Here is an 8,097-nt window from a genome sequence, read left to right on the forward strand (position 1 = left end):
AACATATTGAGCTATGCAGACAGGAGGGAGCAGCATGAGGGGGAGGAGGAGGGAGAGAGTGAATGAAAGGAGGTGAAAAAACAAAGAGGAGAAAGACATGAGAGCAACTCGTGAATGAAAGAGGTGGAGAGGAGGAGACAGGGAGAGGAGGAGGAGCCTCCCTCCCTCTCCCTCCCTGCACTCCTCCTCCTCCGGGTGGAAATCCATCCTTCAGGCGGAGCAGCGGACATTAGTGTGGAGGATCCCGGGAGTACAGGACGCGCTGAGCGGTGGATGTTCGTGGAGGTCCGGCAGCAGCACAGCCGCCTCCTCCGGCCCGGTTCCGGAGCTCCGAGCCGATGATGTGATTTCTCCTTCAATCTCATTTTGATTTTTCTGCTTTTTTATTTTTTGTTGTGTTTTTTTTGAGCCGTTCTCGTGAATCCGGTTCCGCTGCGTCTCCTAACTTTGGGCCACCGGAGACAGCCTGCCGCCGCCACAGACCGGGAGAGGAGGAGGAGGAGGAGGAGGAGGAGGAGGAGACCTGACACCGAGCAGAGAGCTATATTTGTCCGCTTCACCGTGTGTGTGAGCGGGGAGCTCCGCTGGTCAACACCGGAGCGGAAGACGGGAGAAGACGGAGCGGCGGGATTTAGGCTGAATACCGGGAGCAGGGATCCGAACCGGGAGGAGATTTAACGGTCAGTGTGTGTGTGTGTGTGTGTGTGTGTGTTTGGTGTGTGTGTTGTGTTGTGTGGTTTCTCCGGGGGGGGCGGGGCTCTGCTGGAAAAAGTGACCGGGGACGGACGCTCACCGGCGGGCACAGAGCAGACCGTGTCCCCGGAGCTCGGTGCTCGTCTGTCGGCTGAGGTCGGACCTCGCACATCCGGGTCCTCCGCGGGGCTGTGCGTGCTCTGCGGCCGCTCAGAGGCTCCTCTCTGCGGCCGAGATATTTTTAGGCAGTCGCTGTGTTATTAGCTGCTTATCCCAGCAGCTCTCACCGCCCTGCATTGCTCCCTTCATTCCTCCTTCACCTCCTCCCTCACCTCCTTCATTCCTCCTTCATTCCTCCCTCACCTCCTTCATTCCTCCCTTCATTCCTCCCTCACCTCCTTCATTCCTCCTTCATTGCTTCCTCACCTCCTTCATTCCTCCTTCATTCCTCCCTCACCTCCCTCCCTCACCTCCTTCATTCCTCCCTTCATTCCTCCTTCATTCCTCCCTCACCTCCTTCCCTCACCTCCCTCCCTCACCTCCTTCATTCCTCCCTTCATTCCTCCTTCATTCCTCCTTCATTCCTCCCTCACCTCCTTCCCTCGCTTCCTACCCGCCCTGCTGCTGGTTGGTGGTGCCCCCCTTCCCCCTCCACCCCTCTCACTTCACCCTCCCCAGGCGTTTGGACAGCTGAAGCTGGTCATTCCTCTGGCTTCAGAGTTGAACAGGTGCATTTTAAAGGCCAGGCCAAACCAGGCCAAACCAGGCTGGGCCGGGCTGGGCCGGGCCGGGCTGTGGTCCAGCAGAGAAGGGTCTCTTTATGATCACATCCTGTCACAGTCCTCAGGTTTATTCTTGGCGTCCCCTGAAGGTAAGGTGTCCCCTGAAGACTTGGAACCAGCCCCATAAGGTGGACTGTCTGTGGCACCACATGTTGGACCCCGACCCGTCCGGCCCCGTCCTCTGTAACGTGAAACTCCTTCCTCTGTTGGAGGTGAAGCACCGGGTGGATGTTCGTGATTCCTCTCACGTCCTCTTTGCCATGGAGACGTTTGACAGCCTGCCGCGGTCTGGGTGTCTCCTCTGACCGAGGAGGACAAGTCTGAGCGAGGCTCGTGTTTATGGACCTGTGGAGGGGGGTAGTGCAAAGTTCTGGGTCCAGACTAACGCGTGCCCCTGTGGATCTGTGCCTCGGGTCAGTACCTGAGGTGGGTTCCCGGGTCCGGTCTGTTCTTTAAACTTTTAAAGTCAGCTGACGTTTCAGGAAACTGTCCGTCCCCTCGAGGCCCGCCGTGAATTAAAGGCCTGTTTCTGTGGTGATGGGTCATTTGGAGGGTTGGAGCGGCCCCGCGGGGGCAGTTATTCAGGAGCCACATATTTACCCCCAGTGGACGTGGATCAATACCCCTCAGTGCACCGCCCGGGTCCTCCTCTGTCCTCCTCTGTCCTCCTCTGTCCTCCTCTGTCCTCTCTGCTCTCTCTATTCTTTCTATTCTATAGTGACGTAAATCAGCCAGACCTGCAGCTGAGCACACTGTGTGTGTGTGTGTGTGAGTGTGTGTCTGTGTCTGTGTGTGTGTGTGTGTGTGTGTGTGTGTGTGTGTGTGTCATGTTGGTGTGTTTTGCCTCTAATCCTCGACACAGAGGACACCTCCACCCGTCATGATGAGTGTTTGTTTCAACGCCATGCTGGTAATTGTTCACCTAGGTGTGTGAGTGTGTGAGTATCTGTGTGTGTGTGTGTGTGTGTGTGTGTGTGTGTGTGTGTGTGTGTGTGTGTGTGTGTGTGTGTGTGTGTGGTTTCCTGAAGTTGTTGACTGACACGTCCTGTGTGACAGTCTGATGCGTCCTGATTGGTTTAGATCTGGTACACCGTTAGCTCGTTTAGCCGTGCAGCCAGGTTCAGTAGGTTACTGCAGGGCTGTCCAAAGTACGGCTCGGGGGCCAATCACGGCCCGCGGTCAGATGTCATGCGGCCCTCAGCTTCATGTTTATAAAATATTACTTATAACCTGCTGAGCGTCAGATACTGTCTGACTGTTTGTGTGTTACTGCTGACATGATGAAGCATCAGAACTGCTGCTGTTATATATCTGTATAACATATATATACATTTATGTATATGTTATTATATATCTGTATAACATATATATACATTTATGTATATGTTATTATATATCTGTATAACATATATATACATTTATGTATATGTTATTATATATCTGTATAACATATATATACATTTATGTATATGTTATTATATATCTGTATAACATATATATACATTTATGTATATGTTATTATATATCTGTATAACATATATATACATTTATGTATATGTTATTATATATCTGTATAACATATATATACATTTATGTATATGTTATTATATATCTGTATAACATATAAGATCTATATCCCCAACCTGGTATGTAATGTTATTATATATCTGTATAACACTATACACAGTATGTATAGTGTTTTTATATAGTAGCTTAGAAAAACTGATCCCTGTTGTAGTGTATAATATCTGAACCAACTAGTAGTTATAACTAGAAACTGCTGGATATATATTTAGACAGTATAAACATAACGGTGTGTGGTGTGTGGTGTATATATATATACACACACACACACACACACACACACACACACACACACACACACACAACATCCACACATATATACAGTATATACTATATATATAATATATGTATATATATATATATATATCGAGATAATATATACACACATACATATAAACACACAAACACACGTATGTATAGTGTTATTATATATCTGTATAATGTGTGTGTGTTAGAGATATATAAGATATATATATATATATATATATAACACTTATGTATATGTTATTATAATATCTGTATTTTATATAGAAATAAAATATATACACGTGTCTGTATAGATATATATATATATATATATATATATATATATAATGTTTACAGATATATATATATATATATATATGTTATTACAGATATATATACACATGTCGTTGGTGTGTTCTTGCCGTGTCGTTGGCGTGTATTTGGCCTGTCGTTGGCCTGTCGTTGGCCTGTCGTTGGCGTGTCGTTGGCGTGTCGTTGGTGTGTTCTTGCCGTGTCGTTGGCGTGTCGTTGTTGTGTCGTTGGCGTGTCGTTGGCGTGTCGTTGTTGTGTCGTTGGTGTGTTCTTGCCGTGTCGTTGGCCTGTCGTTGGCCTGTCGTTGGCGTGTCATTGGTGTGTCTTTGGCGTGTCGTTGTTGTGTCGTTGGCGTGTCGTTGGTGTGTCGTTGGCGTGTCGTTGTTGTGTCATTGGCGTGTCGTTGGTGTGTCGTTGGCGTGTCGTTGGCCTGTCGTTGGCGTGTCGTTGGTGTGTCGTTGGTGTGTCGTTGGCGTGTCGTTGTTGTGTCGTTGGCGTGTCGTTGGCGTGTGTCGTCACTGTTCGAGCTTGAGGAGGCGACGAAGTTGAACGTCTTTTCAAGGTGACGATCAGCTTGACGGCATCAAACTCTGCTGCACGAGACCTGTGTGTGTGTGTGTGTGTGTGTGTGTGTGTGTGTGTGTGTGGTTTCTGTAAGGAAACCCTGGAATGCTGCTTTTGGTTTTAACCACTCGAAGCTTACGTAATGTTTGACCTCGGACGGCCTCTCAGACGCTCAGGACGGTCCAAACTGAATGTTCTGAATGAAAGTGACACACGGCCTTCAGCGAGTCGTCCACGTCGGTCCACTCGTCTTTTACTCCACACTGATCACGGTGCTAACGATGCTAATGAGGCAGCTTCAGGTTTTCATGGTTTCCATTCTGGAACGTAGAGTTCCTCTGTTATGAAACAGCTCGTGATGACGAGTCAGGATTTATGTTTAAGGTAAAAGATGACGTTTGCATGGAAGTCGACTTTTCAGACCCTCTCCTCCCTCCTTTCCTCCCTCCTCTCCTCTCTCCTGGGTTAAAATAGAGGATGAGGCATCAGCCTCCAGTTGGCTACGACTCGTCGCTGTGAGTCACGCTCTCGCCATCCGTGAGACACTCGACTCGTCAACGCGCTCACGGTTTGTCAGAACTCTAAAATAAAACAGTGTTTGAGCTTTGGACCGACGCTGTTCTTATCCAGATAACAACAGGCCGAGCTTCAAGAGGCTCTGCAGGTCAAACTCAGTGTGTGTGTCCATCTGTCCTTCAGTGCCACAAAGTGTCTTCAGTGTCTCCAGGTGTTCTCCAGGTGTTCTCCAGGTGTTCTCCAGGTGTTCTCCAGGTGTTGTTCAGGTGTTCTCCAGGTGTTGTTCAGGTGTTGTCCAGGTGTTGTCTAGGTGTTTTCCAGGCGTTCTCCAGGTGTTCTCCAGGTGTTCTCCAGGTTTTCTCCAGGTGTTCTCCAGGTGTTCTCCAGGTGTTGTCCAGGTGTTTTCCAGGTGTTCTTCAGGTGTTCTTCAGGTGTTTCCATGGTATTTCAGAGATCGTCATTTCCTGATGAACCATAGAAACGGGTCGATGACTGCTCAGTCTTGTTACACTTGTTCTGGGTCACAGTCGTGTGCAGAGCTGTCGGTCTGTTTTCTGCTTTCACTCACCTGTTGGGAGTTGGTCGTCGTCATGGAGAGGCAAACAGTGACGTCCAATCAGGAGAAACTCTGAGGTCCTGGCGTGCAGGTGGCTCCAACATCATTTGTAGGATTCATCGTGAGATGCTTCGTTTCAGTCGGCGTGTGTCAGAGTTTCTAAAGTCAGACACTGACTCTGTCTGTATGCAGATCTCATCAGGTACGCTTCATTTGCATATTTAACCCTCCGTTAGATTTGTTTATCTCCTGACTGATGTGACCAGCAGTGACATGAATGTGCTGCATCATCATCAGCAGGCTCACTGAAGTTGTACTAACAGGTTCTCCATGTTTTAAACTGTGACACAACTGAGCGTGAGCGCACGGCTCCGACATGCAGGAGGAGACTGTCATGAGCCATCAGGGCGGCTGACAGAGTGCCGGGGCTGCAGGAGGGAGGTGATCTCCACCATGACACCTCCATGTTAACGATGTTTTATGATTGTTTACATCATCTCAGAGACTACGTCCAAACGTCCTAAATTTTTGGCTGCACTGATTTCCCAGAATTCCTTCTCATGACTTGAAGCTTTTCTATTGTCCAATCAGAGCGCAGTAAGAAGATATTGTGTGTGTGTGTGTGTGTGTGTATGTGTGTGTGTGTGTGTGTGTGTGTGTGTGGCAGCAGTGCAGTCATTAGTTCTGCAGCATTAACTGGACTCTTTTATTGGCCCTCTTGTTTTGGCTGGTTAGTCTCCTGGACATGGAGCCAAGCGGCGCTCCGTGTGATTCCACGGCCACGACAGAACCATTAACGCCACGACGAGACCCGACCGTGACTCCACCTCCGGCGCTGCAGCCTCATGCTGCATCTTTAAGACGGAGCGTGGCGGTCTGAGCATCGTCCTTGTCCAGCTGTCTCAGACTGATCTTTAAGACCTCGGTGCTTCTTGGCTGGCTCTTCAGCACGATGATGATGCATGTTAAATACACACACACGTGTCGAGGCGTGTTTTTGCTCCGTCACCCGTGAAGGAATTCTGCTTCACCACGACAGAGCGTCACTGCCCGCCTGCTGGTGCTGTAACCATGGAGACCTGCCGAGGTCGGCGGCGTCCGCTTGTAACGAGCGGGTCAGTTCACGAAGATGCTCACAAAGATCTGTGTGTCCTCGAAGACCACGAGAGGAATGACATGCTGAGCGAGGTGTGTGTGTGTGTGTGTGTGTGTGTGTACACACTTGTTTGTACATCAGGTTTCACACCTTCTTGACGACGTTTAATTAGTTCAGTTTTCATCAGTATTGATTGACTTTTAGAGTTAAGTTATTAATTAATCAGAGGTCCTTTTTAAATCCTTGAAAACGTCTGAGAAGAACAAATTCAAGGCCTTGAAAGTCTTTAAAAATAGACAGAAATCCTTCCTGTCAGAGTCAGCTGATCGGCGGCGTTCCTTCCTTCATGGATGAATCAGGGATCAATAACATCGATCAGTTTGTTCGTTTTAACACTCTGAGCCGTAAAAATACTTAATTACCAAATTACTGCTGAGTGTTTATTGATTCTTAGAATTTACGTTTGTTTGTCCACAAATCAATGAAAAAATCAAACTTAGAAAACTTTATTGTAACGCAGCAAACCACACACACACACACACACGCACACACACACACACACACACACACACACACAGACACACTCTCTGCCTGCAGGACGTGAATCATCAGCACGTTGGCAGACGACAGCTCGTTTGAATGACAGACTGACGGATGAACGGGTGGAGGGAATAAATGACTGGATGGGTGGATGAGTGTGTAGATGGAGAGATAGACGGGTGGATGAATACAGAGATGAACGGGAGACTCATGACATCATGACATGCAGATTTCAAATAAACTGTGTGTGTGTGCAGTGTGTGTGTGTGCAGAGTGTGCAGAGTGTGTGTGTGCAGTGTGTGTGCAGTGTGTGCACAGTGTGTGCAGTGTGTGCAGTGTGTGTTTGTGCAGCGTGTGTGTGTGTGTGTGTGTGCAGTGTGTGCATGTCTTGATTGATTGAACCTGCAGAAATACACAGATACAGCAGAGACGGAGGGTGGAGGTGGGTGAGGCAGAGAGAAACGGGGTTAATAGAAAGCGAGGGTGGAGGGGGGAGGGAAGCTGGGCGGAGGAGGACAGCTGAGTAAAGGTGGAGAAACGAAGCGAGGGAGCGGTTCACTGTTCCTGAACGTCCTTCAGGTGTTCACTGTGACCTCCATATGCAGAGGAGGTGTGAGGGTGGAGAGGGTGGAGGTATTGTTTACATAGTAATATCTTTCTAACACAGCATCAGGAAATCAACACACCAGAGGGAACGTCAGAAAAACGTTTTCATAACGTCCAGTGAGGGTTACAGCTCACAGCAAGTGCTCCACCTGTAATCAGCTGCAGCTTCAGTTTAAACAAACACTGAACACACCTGTCTGCAGGTGAGCTGGACTGAAGGTCCCTGAACTCAGGCGTCCATGAAGAGCTGCAGATCGCCGAGTTCTTCTGTCCACAGACGAAGACACAAAGACACAAACCAATCAGACCTTTTACCTCCTAAATCCAAAGACAAAAGATGAAAGACTGTTTGTTTAGAGGGAGGAGAAGAGAAGGAGAAGAGAGGGAGGAGAGAGGGAGGAGAGAAGGAGGTGGAGGAGGAGAGTAAAGTCTTCTTTGAAGTGCAGTAATTCATCCGTAGCGTCCTCCCTCTGCTTCGTTGTTATTCTGAGGCGCTTGCAGATTCAGTAGCATGGCCAATACATTCATTGTTTGCTCCGTGCTATCAGAAGGTACAGCACTGCACTTTAAAAGACTGTCACCCACTTACCCGAGAGAGGGGG

At 48.4% G+C, this 8,097-nt stretch overlaps 1 protein-coding gene across 1 annotated transcript in view; it reads left to right on the forward strand.

Moving 5' to 3' along the window:
• Window positions 1-230: 230 nt before the first annotated feature.
• Window positions 231-8,097, forward strand: part of dag1 (dystroglycan 1) — a 38,268-nt gene continuing 30,401 nt past the window's right edge. Inside the window, exon 1 of the mRNA XM_019255326.2 lies at window positions 231-680. The gene's annotated coding sequence lies outside the window, so the exon portion shown is untranslated. The remainder of the gene's footprint in view (window positions 681-8,097) is intronic.

Source organism: Larimichthys crocea, chromosome VI, assembly GCF_000972845.2.
Source record: "Larimichthys crocea isolate SSNF chromosome VI, L_crocea_2.0, whole genome shotgun sequence".
Taxonomy (NCBI): domain Eukaryota; kingdom Metazoa; phylum Chordata; class Actinopteri; family Sciaenidae; genus Larimichthys; species Larimichthys crocea.